At 42.4% G+C, this 15,341-nt stretch overlaps 1 protein-coding gene and 1 pseudogene across 3 annotated transcripts in view; both read right to left on the bottom strand.

The window, feature by feature from the left end:
• LOC145485100 (uncharacterized) overlaps nt 1-15,341 on the bottom strand; it is an 82,247-nt gene that overhangs the window by 54,982 nt on the left and 11,924 nt on the right. The window lies entirely within an intron of this gene.
• The window catches only part of LOC145485098 (uncharacterized), a 36,723-nt pseudogene continuing 26,275 nt past the window's right edge, over nt 4,894-15,341 (bottom strand). Inside the window, exons 2-3 of the transcript XR_014049144.1 lie at nt 13,328-14,144; nt 4,894-11,886 (exon numbers count right to left, since the gene is read on the bottom strand). The product of XR_014049144.1 is annotated as an uncharacterized LOC145485098 (transcript). The remainder of the gene's footprint in view (nt 11,887-13,327; nt 14,145-15,341) is intronic.

Here is a 15,341-nt window from a genome sequence, read left to right as displayed (position 1 = left end):
AAGAGTAATGCGAAAATTCCTGTGGATAGTAGATACTAGCGCGCCAAATGAATAGTGAATAACCATATGGAGCCACCTTAAAGGCGCGAATGTAATTGACATCCGCACTAAGTGCTTTCGAAATTTTCGCAGGTTCGAGTTATTGAGGGTCGATTTGCCCCACGGGAGCCAAAATCGGTTCGAGTTATCGGGAGTTTCGAGAAATCGAGGGTTCAAGAAATCGGGGGTGAAATTATAGAGCTCGAGTGAAGTAAATCCAAGGGAAACAAAGTTTGGTTCGAGATACGGGAGGTTCGGGAAACCGAGGGTTCGAGAAATCGGGATTCCACTGTATTTAGTTTGGTCCAGTGACTAAAGTGCACGTGAGCTCACGCGAGTTATACTCGCGCTCACGCGAGTATGATAATTACGACAGGCGTTTAGAAAAAAAACAAGAAAGAAAACAAATTCGCCAAACTAATTCTCTCTGAAAGTTGAATTGGGTGGTTTAAAATAAATCTACAATCGGGAACACTTAGCAGGAGATCTCAAAGCCTGAAGGGATAGCAACTTGTAACTTCAAAGCATGGAAACCAGTTAGCGCACAAGGGTTACTAACTTGAGCTAACCGAAACGCTGCTCAGGCTAACCGGAGTGCTGTTCAGGAGAACGTGGTATTTAGGCTAACTGGAGTGCTGTTTAGGCTAACCGGAGAACATTTTAGTGTCGTGCAATTCCTGTGTTTAGCCGCAATTCGTTCGTCTGGTTTCTAGTATTTCTTTGTGAAAATGTCGTTCTGGACATTTGTAAAGTGTAGTGAAAGATTGGTTGGCATATTTCCTGGTGGTCTGGTAAGAAAACATTCTAAAAAGATTCGATTCACTATATAAACTGGGTCGCCAAAGTTTTCTGGAGCCAGACAGGTTTCTGGCGAAACTTGAAAGGAAGTGTCCTTACGAAGGACCTTAGCCGCATGCTGTACTCACTTGGTATTGGAACATTTTGTCTGACTGTCAGGAGAGTAACAAATCGATTGGGTCCCTGAAAAGGACTGAGCAACTTTGGAAAGGCATGCCATTTGCTAAACTCCTATGCCAAAACTGACAGTGGAGATGCCAAAAATATCGCAGCTTACCAAGATAACCATTTCTATAATTTGGGAAGCATTGTAAAATAAATGCATGTAAATATATATGCTTAATTAATTTTAATTTCCCTGTTGTTTGAGTTATGGAAAATACATAAATATTTTTAATTAAATCAAGCTAAACGGTGACTCTTTTCTTAAATTTAATTTTTTTGTCTCCATGAATATATTTTTTGATAGTTTAGTCTGATGTTTTTATTATGATATCTTCACTAATATTCATGTTACCTTACCGGTATTTATTGTTACTATTGTTCGTATATTAATTATAGTAACTGTTCAGTGTTGTATTAATCTTTAATAGTATTTTTCTTAAAAGGAGAAGGTCACTCCAAGAAACGTTTATTTTTTTTGTCGACGTTGATAAAAACCTCGCACGAAGTTAAGCCACTCACGGAAGTTTCAGCCTCTAAAGCGTAGCTTTTCCCTTACGAAATTCGCCTCCAAAGAAGCACAAAATTCGACATCTTTGCCGCCATTTTGAACAGTCCTCAGCAGCCAGGCCGCGTTTTCTTGATGTCATTCAGTCCGAGAGATTTGGTCCAAATGGTTTCCAACAAGCCTTTTAAGACTTTTAACTACCACTCTTAGTTATGGATCCTCTTGAGCCGTATTATTTTGAGCCAAACATGCTCCAAACTCCGAAAATGATAACACGAAAGGTAGTGAAGTGGATAATCGCTTGGGAAAAGCACATTTTGCTGGCCTTGTAAAGGATGCAAAGTCAGTTGCATTTTTTTCTCCTTGCCGCCAAATTCGAGTCGGACGGAATGACGTCGCATAAAGACGGCCTGGCCGCCAAGTACAGTTCAAAATGGCGGCCTCCGGTTCGCTCCTTTCGGAGCGAATTTCATCAGGATAACAAGCATTTCAGAGGCTGAAACTTCGGTGAGTGAAAAAGCTGAACGTTTACTTGCTATAGGCGAAAGTTAAAAAAAGTAAGATTTTTGGAGTGACCTTCTCCTTTAAATGGTTTGAAATCTGGATATTTGAGACTATGGTGGCTTAACATATGTGAATACAAAACCCGATTTTTCGAACCTTTAAGGGAAACAAAAATTGGTTCCAAAAATCGGATAGTTCGAGAGCTCGGGGGTAAAATTACAGTGTTTGACTGAGGACAGGGAAACGACTTTTGGTTCGAGTTATCTGGAGGTTCGAAAAAATGAGGGTTCGAGAAATCGGGATTCCATTGTAGGTTTATTGCAAGAGATTTTGTTGATAATTTTAAACTATATAGAGAGACTGTTGCTAAGTTTAGGTTTATATCACTCGAGGGAAATAAAGTCCCCTCAAGTCGCCTAAAGTCGCCTTAAGTCGCCTAAAATCGACTTAAATCACTTAAAGTCAAGACGTTTTTCCTGTCAATTTTGCTTAAGTCGCCGTAAAGACGGCGACTCAAGGTCCCAGAGTAGGCCTAAATGCTGCACTGTGATTGGCTACCCGAGCGGGCAAGATAGTGCTGTCTTACCCGCTCGGCACTACCCGCTGCGATCCGCAATAAAAATTTCCTCAAACGCCACGTAATAAATTGTTTACTGGCCAAGCTTGTTCGGTGAGGATGGCTGGATATTGGCCTCGTTCCTATTTTTTTTTTTTTTTTGGCAAGTTTATGGACCTCGACTTAATCTCGGTCCTTTAGCACGCAGAAAAAAAGAACTTGGTCAATATCCAGCCATCTTGACCTCACGCTTGGTCAATAAACCATATGTACAAAAACGGAATTGTTAACTTCGCGTTACGCGTCGACTTTGTCTGAAAGTCTATGAATTAAGGTACAAACGTTTTTTAACCAACAGAAAGTAACGGCTACCCGAAAGTAACGTCTTCCCTAAAGTAGCGACCCCTTTTGCCAGCTTATTCCAAAAATAACAGGGGGCGTTACTTTCGGAATTCGACGGTAACATTAGTCAAGCGCTTACAAATTGGATGCGTTGCCCTGCATACCTGACAGGGTTGCTTCCGCCGTCTTGTTAAGTTTGCAAGGTAATGACACTTAGTCATGGTCATAGCAATTTTTGGACAATTCTGTCCAAGGGGGAAAAGTGAAACGAGGTTAACCCTATGTAAATCACCAACTCGTGAGACAAGGCCAGAGCACAACACCGGGAACTCCGTGCTCTACTCTTTTCGATAAGTGTGTGGGTTCTTTTACGTCCGCTGCTAACCATGTAACACTGAAGATGCAGGAGGCGGAGAATACGGTTAATAGTCCTTATCCGAGTAGACTTGAACGTCTAACCATTTCTAGTTGTAATTACAAAGGCAGCACATGTGAATTTTTGCGCCTCTGGGGGTGAGAGTAGAGCTCGACGTGCTTGAAAACGGCGGCACTCGAACGAGGTTCATCTACTCAGCTCGAGCAATTAAGGATTTACACTGCTCGTGATTTTGAAAATTCTTTCAAATTTCACTCACCTAAAGGCGTGTGCAATATTGCGAGTATTTCAAAATATCACGAGTAGTGAAAATCCTTAACTAAACTCCGTACAGTGAGCCAAAAACGTCCGGAAAATTTAATTTAACGAATCGTATTCTTTATTTAATACCTTGCCAAGTATTTACAGCAATGCAATTTACTACATCTCATTTGAAAGAGCACAAAATGTACTTTCCAGAAAAAAAAAACAAAAATATAGGTTGAATTCATGCAAAGTCATATAACTTTAAAAAAAATTTAATCAGAACAACTTAGTAAAATAGGTAAAAAAAAAATTGAGATAAACTCAAAAATGTTGTAAAACAACTCTGCTGTTTACATTTCGTGAGAATGAGACTTTTTTCCCGATATATATTATATGTAAACAAACGCTTCCCGAAAACTAAAATCTAAAAAATCTAGAATTTACTCCTTTTTTTTTGTAGATTATGTGTAAGCAGTGACCATGGCAACCGCCCAAGTATTGAAAGTTATCGAGTTGAACGCTTCGTAAATTGACACAATACACATAATTCAGTAAAAGAAGCAAGATTATAAAAGTCAATTGGCCATCCGAAGAGTATTTAGTCGCATTTGAACAACATGCCTTTGTATCGTAAACCAACGGGCGCGAAGAGATAGGAACGTTTGTTTACCTACAATTCTCCCTTAGAATTTCGAGATAATTCAGGAAATTACTCTCATAATAACTTAAGATACCTTCTAAATTATTTTACTCCCCAAAAACCATCTCCAGGATCTTTTAAAGAGTTTTAATTTTGTTCCACGGGCTCCTCCATTTCAAAAGAAAGTTACTTAATAATCTCGCAAAAATCATCATGTAAACCATATTCAAGTGTCGGACCCCAAAATCGGCCAGTAAACGAGTAAGTTTGTAGCCTCAGTGGGGTTTAAATAACAATATCCCTACTTAACATTAGAAACAGCAAAAGAGAGGGTTTCTGGAAACTGTAGTCAAATGACGCCATCATGCATATCGCCTATTTTAAATAGCATTGTTAAATAGAATATACTCCCGATTATTTATTTCTATTTTGTCGAATGTTTTTCTTAAAAAACTAATACCACTCTCTAAACTCATTTTCACGAATTGTCGTGTGTGGAGTCAAAACATACAACGTCTAAAATAGTTTCAAAGCTTTTCAGTCTCAGCAATCTTTAGCAGAAAATAAAACGTTTATGGACTAAACAACGTGTTTATAGACTTGAATAATAGGGTGTAAACGGTGACTCAGTTATTTAGACTGAAAGGCAGACAGAATGTCACCTTGTTTATGTTTTGTACGCCTGAAAGAATGGTAACTGTCAGCTGTGCTTGGGTGGAGCTGAGGAAAAGACGCCTAGTTCATGTTCTGTGTCCCCGAGTGAATGGTAACTGCCAGCTGTGCTTGAGTGTTCTTCTCCAAACGGTTTACGCCTGATATCCACTGCACGCTGTGCAGACTGAAGAGCTCAAGAAAAGTCGCCTAGTTTATGTTTTGTGATCCCGAGTAAATGGTAACTGTCAGCTGTGCTTCAGTGTTCTTCTCCAAATAGTTTACACCTGATATCCAGTGCACGATGTGCAGACTGAAGAGCTCAAGAAAAGTCGCCTAGGTTATTTCGTATCATCCCGAGTGAAAGGTAACTGTCAGCTGTGCTTCAGTGTTCTTCTCCAAACAGTTTGCGCCTGATATCCAATGCACGCTGTTTCGCTGAAGAGCTCAGGAAAAGTCGCCTAGGGCATTTTGTGTGATCCCGAGTGAAAGGTAAATGTCAGCTGTGCTAGAGTGTTCTTCTCCAAACAGTTTACGCCTGATATCCAGTGCACGATGTGCAGACTGAAGAGATCAGGAAAAGTCGTCTAGGATATTTTCTGTGATCCCGAGTGAAAGGTAAATGTCACCTGTGCTTGCATGAGTGTTCTTCTCCAAACAGTTTAAGCTCGATATCCGGTGCACGCTGTTTCACTGAAGAGCTGAGGAAAAGTCGCTTAGTTTACGTTGTGTGATCCCGAGTAAATGGTAACTGTCAGCTGTGATTAAGTGTTCTTCTCTAAACAGTTTACGCCTGATGTCCAGTGCACGCTGTGCAGACTGAAGAGCTCACGTAAAGTCGCCTAATTTATTTTGAGTGATCCCGAGTAAAAGGTAAATCTCACCTGTGCTAGAGCTTTCTTCTCCGAACAGTTTACGCCTGGTATCCAGTGCACGCTTTGCACACTGAAGAGCTCAGGAAAAGACGCCTAGGTTATTTTGTGTGATCACGAGTGAAAGGTAAATGTCAGCTGTGCTTGAGTGTCCTTCTCCAAACAGTTTGCGCCTGATATTCAGTGCACGCTGAGCAGACTGAAAAGCAGAGGAAAAGTAGCCTAGGTTATGTTGTGTCCTCCCGAGTGAATGGTAACCGTTAGCTTTGCTTGAGTGTTCTTCTCCACACAGTTTAAGCTTGATATCCAGTTTACGCTGTGCAGACTGAAGAGCTGAGGAAAAGTCGCCTAGGTTATGTTGTGTGCTCCCGAATAAATGATAACTGTTAGCTGTGCTTTAGTGTTCTTCCCCAAACAGTTTACGCCTGATATTCAGTGCACGCTGTGCAGACTGAAGAGCTGAGGAAAGGTCGCCTATTTTATTCTGTATGACCCCGAGTGAATAGTAACTGTCAGCTGTGCTTGAGTGTTCTTCTCCAAACAGTTTTCGCCTGATATCCAGTGCACGCTGTGCAGACTGAAGAGCTGAGGAAAAGTCGCCTATTTCATTCTGTGTGGCCCCGAGTAAAGAGTAACTGTCAGCTGTGCTTGCCTGCTCTTCTCCAAACACTTTTCGATTGATATCCAGTGCACGCTGTGCAGACTGAAGAGCTGAGGAAAGGTCGCCTATTTTATTCTGTATGACCCCGAGTGAATAGTAACTGTCAGCTGTGCTTGAGTGTTCTTCTCCAAACAGTTTTCGCTTGATATCCAGTGCACGCTGTGCAGACTGAAGAGCTGAGGAAAGGTCGCCTATTTCATTCTGTGTGGCCCCGAGTAAATAGTAACTGTCAGCTGTGCTTGAGTGCTCTTCTCCAAACAGTTTTCGCTTGATATCCAGTGCACGCTGTGCAGACTGAAGAGCTGAGGAAAGGTCGCCTATTTTATTCTATATGACCCCGAGTGAATAGTAACTGTCAGCTGTGCTTGACTGTTCTTCTCCAAACAGTTTTCGCCTGATATCCAGTGCACGCTGTGCAGACTGAAGAGCTGAGGAAAGGTCGCCTATTTCATTCTGTGTGGCCCCGAGTAAATAGTAACTGTCAGCTGTGCTTGAGTGCTCTTCTCCAAACAGTTTTCGCTTGATATCCAGTGCACGCTGTGCAGACTGAAGAGCTGAGGAAAGGTCGCCTATTTTATTCTATATGACCCCGAGTGAATAGTAACTGTCAGCTGTGCTTGAGTGTTCTTCTCCAAACAGTTTTCGCCTGATATCCAGTGCACGCTGTGCAGACTGAAGAGCTGAGGAAAAGTCGCCTATTTCATTCTGTGTGGCCCCGAGTAAATATTAACTATCAGCCTTGCTTGAGTGCTCTTCTCCAAACAGTTTTCGATTGATATCCAGTGCACGCTGTGCAGACTGAAGAGCTGAGGAAAGGTCGCCTATTTTATTCTGTACGACCCCGAGTGAATAGTGACTGTCAGCTGTGCTTGACTGTTCTTCTCCAAAGAGTTTTCGCCTGATATCCAGTGCACGCTGTGCAGACTGAAGAGCTGAGGAAAAGTCGCCTATTTCATTCTGTGTGGCCCCGAGTGAATAGTAACTGTCAGCTGTGCTTGAGTGCTCTTCTCCAAACAGTTTTCGCTTGATATCCAGTGCACGCTGTTTAGACTGAAGAGCTGAGGAAAAGTCGCCTAGGTTGTGTTGTGTGTCGCTGAGTGAAAGGTAACTGTCAGCTGTGCGTGAGTGTTCTTCTCCAAACAGTTTTCGCCTGATATCCAGTGCACGCTGAGTAGACTGAAGAGCTGAGGAAAAGTCGCCTAGGTTGTGTTGTGTGTCGCTGAGTGAAAGGTAACTGTCAGCTGTGCGTGAGTGTTCTTCTCCAAACAGTTTTCGCCTGATATCCAGTGCACGCTGAGTAGACTGAAGAGCTGAGGAAAAGTCGCCTAGGTTGTGTTGTGTGTCGCTGAGTGAAAGGTAACTGTCAGCTGTGCGTGAGTGTTCTTCTCCAAACAGTTTTCGCCTGATATCCAGTGCACGCTGAGTAGACTGAAGAGCTGAGGAAAAGTCGTCTAGGTTGATTTGTGTGATCCCGAGTGAAAGGTAACAGTCAGCTGTGCTTGAGTGTTCTTCTCAAAACAGTTTTCGCTTGATATCCAGTGCACGCTGCGCAGACTGAAGAGCTGAGGAAAGGTCGCCTATTTCATTCTGTTCGGCCCCGAGTAAATAGTAACTGTCAGCTGTGCTTGAGTGCTCTTCTCCAAACAGTTTTCGCTTGATATCCAGTGCACGCTGTGCAGACTGAAGAGCTGAGGAAAGGTCGCCTATTTTATTCTATATGACCCCGAGTGAATAGTAACTGTCAGCTGTGCTTGAGTGTTCTTCTCCAAACAGTTTTCGCCTGATATCCAGTGTACGCTGTTTAGACTGAAGAGCTGAGGAAAAGTCGCCTATTTCATTCTGTGTGGCCCCGAGTAAATAGTAACTGTCAGCTGTGCTTGAGTGCTCTTCTCCAAACAGTTTTCGATTGATATCCAGTGCACGCTGTGCAGACTGAAGAGCTGAGGAAAGGTCGCCTATTTTATTCTGTATGACCCCGAGTGAATAGTAACTGTCAGCTGTGCTTGAGTGTTCTTCTCCAAACAGTTTTCGCCTGATATCCAGTGCACGCTGTGCAGACTGAAGAGCTGAGGAAAAGTCGCCTATTTCATTCTGTGTGGCCCCGAGTAAATAGTAACTGTCAGCTGTGCTTGAGTGCTCTTCTCCAAACAGTTTTCGATTGATATCCGGTGCACGCTGTGCAGACTGAAGAGCTGAGGAAAGGTCGCCTATTTTATTCTGTACGACCCCGAGTGAATAGTAACTGTCAGCTGTGCTTGAGTGTTCTTCTCCAAACAGTTTACGCCTGATATCCAGTGCACGCTGTGCAGACTGAAGAGCTGAGGAAAAGTCGCCTAGGTTGTGTTGTGTGTCGCTGAGTGAAAGGTAACTGTCAGCTGTGCTTGAGTGTTCTTCTCCAAACAGTTTACGCCTGATATCCAGTGCACGCACTTTAGACTGAAGAGCTGAGGAAAAGTCGCCTAGGTTGTGTTGTGTCCTGCTGAGTGAATGGTAACTGTCAGCTGTGCTTAAGTGTTCCTCTCCAAACCGTTTACGCCTGATATCCAGTGCACGCTGTTTAGACAGAAGAGCTGAGGAAAAGTCGCCTAGGTTGTGTTGTGTGATCCCGAGTGAATGGTAACTGTCAGCTGTGCTTGAGTGTTCTTCTCCAAACAGTTTACGCCTGATATCCAGTGCACGCTGTGCAGACTGAAGAGCTGAGGAAAAGTCGCCTAGGTTGTGTTGTGTGTCGCTGAGTGAAAGGTAACTGTCAGCTGTGCTTGAGTGTTCTTCTCCAAACAGTTTACGCCTGATATCCAGTGCACGCTGTGCAGACTGAAGAGCTGAGGAAAAGTCGCCTAGGTTGTGTTGTGTGTCGCTGAGTGAAAGGTAACTGTCAGCTGTGCTTGAGTGTTCTTCTCCAAACAGTTTACGCCTGATATCCAGTGCACGCTGAGTAGACTGAAGAGCTGAGAAAAAGTCGTCTAGGTTGTGTTGTGTGATCCCGAGTGAAAGGTAACAGTCAGCTGTGCTTGAGTGTTCTTCTCCAAACAGTTTACGTCTGATATCCAGTGCACGCTGTGCAGACTGAAGAGCTGAGGAAAAGTCGTCTAGGTTGTGTTGTGTGTCGCTGAGTGAAAGGTAACTGTCAGCTGTGCGTGAGTGTTCTTCTCCAAACAGTTTACGGCTGATATCCAGTGCACGCTGTTTAGACAGAAGAGCTGAGGAAAAGTCGCCTAGTTGATCTTGTGTGATCCCGAGTGAATGGTAACTGTGAGCTGTACTTTGATGTTCATCTCCAAACAGTCGTACTTTGAGTTCGAGGGCACGTTGCTCAGACTTCTGAGCTTCTAAATAACTGTGCATGTTGTAATGAATGGTGGCATGTTTGGAGTAGCTTTTTGCCAGTTCTTCTTCGGTTAGCATAAGACTTGAAAGGTTTTCCTCTCGCCCTGTATACTTTTCTTTCCTACTCTTGCTTTTCTCGAGTGTCGTTTCTTGAAAACTGATCCTCGAGGCTGATAATCGTGCTGCGACTTCATATTTTTTCAAATGGCACAGTGACGCCATAATATTGGTTTGGAGATTAAATAAACCGAGTGAACTTTCCAGAGTCGGCTTTTTCATTTCCTCTGCTACATTTAGCGCTGCCTCTGTTAGCGATTGCTTGGTGTTATCGTCACATAACTTTTTTGTTGCTTCTTTAATAATAGAAATAATTTCATATTTTAATGGCTGATTATTTGAGGCATCGGGGTTTCTTTGGTTTAAGTCTTCCTTGGCAGTTTCGGGTAATTCCTTTCCTGTGCCTTCTGGAATAACAAGTACTTGTGTATCTCCCAGTGCTTTGCATTCCTGGAGTGCCTCGCTGTAGAACAGTGACATTCCTGACGGGTTCTTCTTAAAGCGATGATAAATAGCAAGTATCTGAAAAGCAATAAGTCTAAGAATTCTTTGTTCGGGACTGCTGTTCATTAAGGAAACTGCGTCTTCTAAGCATTGAACTCCGTCCTCTGTTTGGCCATTAGCTAGTTGATAGATACCATTATAACACAAACATTTTCCTCTATCACTATCTGAGACTGGATAACATGACTCTTCAACATGCCTCGCTTTGGAAAGCAGCTGCATCGATTTACCTCTTTTGCCCGAAGATACGTGATACAAAGCTTCAGAAACAAGTAGTTGCCTGTAGCAGTTCTTGTTTTCCAGCATTTTAGCGGCCGTTTTCGCCGAATCGTAAATCTTGCAAAATGTGGCTCTTTTCGTCCTATAAAGTGAGCACAGAAAGATCTCAGCGTTCACTAAGACCTCAAACACGTCTTTTGCTGTTTCAGAATTTGAACTGCCCTGTATTAAACTTCGCACAATGTTCTGTTCATCCTTGTAGAAGTCAATAAATGCAGACATTGAATGGCCTGTCAAGAACTGTTCATTTAGATTCTCGAACTGGGAGACGTAAAATGCACATAAGCGGGATTTTGATTTAAGAAGCACTTCTTTCATTTCATTTTCTCCCCTTTGGTTTGCAAACGATAGAATTAGCTGATGCATTAAGAACGTCTGAGGCTTGGAACTTGATTCAAGTAGAGACTTTCCCCGAAGGTTGTGCAATACCCTCTTTGCCACACTAATTTGTGATATACCCAGAACAGCTGCAGCAACTGTCACATCGAAACTCTCTGGGAGAACACACAAGGACACAAGAGCTTCTTTTTCTTGAGCAGAGAGCCTCTGAAATGAAGAGTCAAACAGGAGTTTCAATCTCAGATTGCTCGGATAATCTGGATTGTCCAACATCTCCATAATGTTATGATTTTGCAAAGACCCTATGAAGTCATCCAGAACTTGACTCAGTTCAGCATCATCTTCAGAAATAAAGGAACACAATAACTTCATGGCCAAAGGTACATGACCGCAGATTTTCGAAACTCGTTTGCAGTCAGAGACGGTTACATTTGGAAGTAATTCGTTAACAAGGTTTTGAGAGGAAGGTTCATCTAATGGACTTATTCCCATTCCCTGGTGGCCTTGGAACTGCACATTCATGAATTCTAAAGATTCCCTTGTAGTTATAACGAATGTCACTCTCTCGTTTCGTCTGAGAATGTCTGCGAGGAAATGTGTGAAATCCTCTTTCACTTTCGGCCTTTCACTTAATAACTCATCAGCATTATCCAGAATTACTGTAAAAGGTGCTGACAATTCGCTTAAAAGATGGGAAAGCTCATCATTAATTGAAGGATGCTGTTGGTTTTCTTGTTCACCTGCGACAGGTCGTCCGAAAAGACTAAGAAGCTTTGATGCCAGATCAGCTGTTGACTGAAGCCCTCGTAGGGATAGGTAGTACACTGGCAATCCCTGAGAATGAAGATGATGTCCCGCGGCGATTGCAACCGACGTTTTTCCGAATCCGGGTGAACCCCAGATCGACACGATTTGCGTGGATCCAGAAGCCACGTGACCAGCGATTTCTTCACACTCCCTCTGGCGGCCAGTAAAGTGTGGAACCTTTGGTGGAAGACATGATTTTGGCAGAGATGGCCTTGAACCTTTTGAAACACAAAATAAAACCACTGATAATCATGCAGAATATATATTTCTTTAATTGTTTGCATTAATAGGGCAAGTCCTGGGTACTTACGTGTTCCAATACTATGGCGCCTTAGATCTAATACAACAAAGATATTTGTTCTGTTCTGCATTGACTTATTTATTTCTTAATAGCTTAAGTTGATAAAATTATTTACATAAAACCGCTTCCAAGAGAGGATGAGAACTAAAAGAGTTTATCCTCCATATAGGCCCTTTAACTTAGTTAGTCCCTTTCAAACTATTTATGCACCTGGTACCTAGTTCTTCCGCGGATAATGTTACCACGCGTGTTGCGTGGATGTTTTCATGGGGGATGACAATGCATGTAAAGCCGCACGTCACAGGATTGTCTATTTCTAGACCCACCTGGGATTTATGAAACCGGAAGTGATCTAAAAATAGCTTCCAACTGAGATGGATTACCTTGATAATAGAGCTAGCCATCAATTGGCCCTTTGTCACGTTATCTCTTCTATTATTTGCTGTGGCGAGGAGCTAAGGCTCAAAAGTTGCTTTCAACATGAGCGCAAGCCTACATCATTACCAGACATATAATGCATGCTTACGTTTACTTAGTTTGTCTCAATTTAACAAATAGATTCCATGTTACCGTGCGTCTGTTCAACAATAGAACACAGATGAGGTCAAAATGTTGTAAGAACAAACAAGTAGCACACCAGGCAATACCGTGTGCCCCTGTTGTTCTTACCACATTTTGACGTCTTCTGTGATCTATTGCTGACAGACGCATGGCAACATGAAATCTATAACAAAGAAACCAAACAATGTTTTAACATTGTTATGAAAATACGAGAATAATCTGACTCATAATAAAACAAGAATTAGTTCGTGCTTAACGTGCTTCTCTCGAGTTCGAACGCGAGAGTCTGTTGGGGGGCAAAGTGAAGTGTTACAGGGAACTACGGCTGGGGCAGGGAACTACGGCTTTTGGAGTGCTCTCTCGCTCTGCCATCCCAAGTAAATAAATAGGTCGATAGACTCGCGTTTAAAAGCGTGAAACAAGTCTCTTACGACATAATCTTACTGATAGTGCAGATCTCGGAAAGTTTTGGTGTAAATCGCTGTTAATAAGCATTCTTTTTTCATCTAAGCCTTAGATTAATCTGCAAAAGGACATGATTCTGCTTCGTTCTTTTGGCTTTTCTTGATGCTTTTTTAATTTGAGCCTAGAAAATCCACACCCACAGGGAAATAAGGAAATCAAGTGGGTGCTTAGCGCGTCGGAAACAAAATCTGCTCAGTGGTGATGATTGACCACTTTACAGTGCTCATTTAAGAGAGCATGCATGGACAGGTGTCCATGGAGTTATGAATTCACCCTCACTGCAGGTCATGAATTTGGATTGTGCCGATTTACCCACATAACTGAATTTTTACCTGGCTTGTCTTGAGCTAGAACTTTACTCAGATCATTGATCCTTTGTTCCAACCGGGAGATGTCTTCTTTACTTGCATTGACTGCCTTCATTTCAGTTAATAACTCTCTTGACTCGTCGATATCTGAGCTCACGTCCTCCAAAAACTTGATGTATGCTCGGCTTTCCTCTTTCATGGCTTCCTCCAACTTGCGAACTTCTTCTGTGGGAAAGTCCGACTCAGTCAAACCACCAATGACATCTATGGGGTCTGTCTTGACTCCTAGAGCTTTGAATGCATCTTTGGCATGTTGTACGTATAGATCAAATGTTGTTTTGACTATTTCAGAACTGGTTGAGTGACAAAGCGAATTTCTTAGCAGTCGAAGTTGATCAATTGCAAGTGCAAATGTCTCATCCTTATTTCCACTCGGACTCACCACAGATACATGGAAACTCCCACGGGCCAACTTATGAGGCTTCACAAACAGATCACTGAGAGTCTTGTGGTGACCAGCGCTGTCAGGCAAAGCGAAGGACCGCGCGTAAATAGTGGCCTGGAACAAGGCGGTACAATCCCATTCCTCGTAAGAGAGGTTCGTGGGAACTTTGGTCCTGCCACCTTCGGCACCAAGAAACAGATTTCTTACCACAATGGAGTCATCCCAGGGTTGGAAACCAGGTAGGTGTCCAAAGGTGTTGTCCCACATGGATCTGAACGTTTGGCGTAACGCCTTGGCGAATTCATTCAGTACAATTGAAGCAAACTTGAAATAGTTCAACTGCTCGTCGTTAAACGGCTGCAGAGACATCCTTTCTTATCAGCAAAGATCAAGGATCTGATCAAGAAAAAAAGAAAATTTAAAGTTGGTTGAAAATGTTTCGTAAATAATTCAGTGGCGGATCCCCCCCCCCCCCCCCCCTCTTATTTTGGGTAAAATGTATCGCAGAAGAAAGAAAAGCCAGCAGGGCAAGAAAAAAAACCGGGTTTCCCTCCTTCCCCCTCCCCGTTAGCTCAAGGTCTGGATCCGCCACTGAATATAATGGGCTTTCTTACACCTGGTTGGATAATTGCAATTGCCGGACGATAACGTATATGAGAGGTGCAGAGGATTTGCAAATGTTCTTCACCTGAGCAACAGAATGAAAAATGCACACCAGCCGCTAAATCGAATCAAACCACTTAAGGTAACCAACGCACGATAACTGCAGGAGCATGCCTGCCATATACAGGACGTCAGAAATGAGATAAATTTATTTGCAATTTATGTACCATTCAATACAGCAGTTAGAATACAAAAGCTTACCAACAGACATTTGTCTCGATAGTATTCATAGCGTATTTTTGAAGCGAGATGAATAAAGACAACTCCATAAGGTGTAAGAGGTCCCGCTGAGAAAGGTTTTAAAGCTTTCAGTTTTAAGTCCTTTTCATGACTTTATGAATCATTGTTGCAGCTCTGATACGCTACGAGACAGAGATTCCCTGCATTGCCTCTTGCCGAGCCGAAGAGTAGGGAATAGAATCTCTACCTCGCAGGGTTCAGCTCTAATCCTGATCAGAATAAATGTATCAAAAGTTTTATTATTAAATAGTGTTACAAAGGTTCGAAGTAGAGGACAAATAATAAATTGGTGCCAAGACTTAATTTGACCATGTAGAACCAGTCAAGCTCCAAACATAATATAGGTCCGCTATACGTACATTTCTGGGCTTAGCTTTTGGCAGCTCAGTGGAGGAGGAGTAGGATGTATTGGAAACAAAGTACTTTTTTTGAGGAAGGATGCTCTTTTTCTTTTGTTTGTTGGTTTTTTTTTTTTTTTTTTTTTTTTTTTTTGTATGTTTGCTTCTTTGCTGGCTACTTTATCTAGGATACTTGAGATACCCCGCTTCTTCCACTCAAGCTCAATGTAAACTGAACTGGGTACACATGAGCATTTATAGAAATCAATTACTAGATCCTAGTGTAACGAGTTTAGGTTAGTTTTAACTTGAACATGGCAGTATATAGTAAAGTGCGCGAGTTGGAATAAGT

The sequence above is a fragment of the Orbicella franksi genome, chromosome 4, assembly GCF_964199315.1.
Source record: "Orbicella franksi chromosome 4, jaOrbFran1.1, whole genome shotgun sequence".
NCBI lineage: Eukaryota > Metazoa > Cnidaria > Anthozoa > Scleractinia > Merulinidae > Orbicella > Orbicella franksi.
Note: the sequence above shows the minus strand (reverse complement) of the source record. Positions and strands in the feature narration are given on the sequence as shown.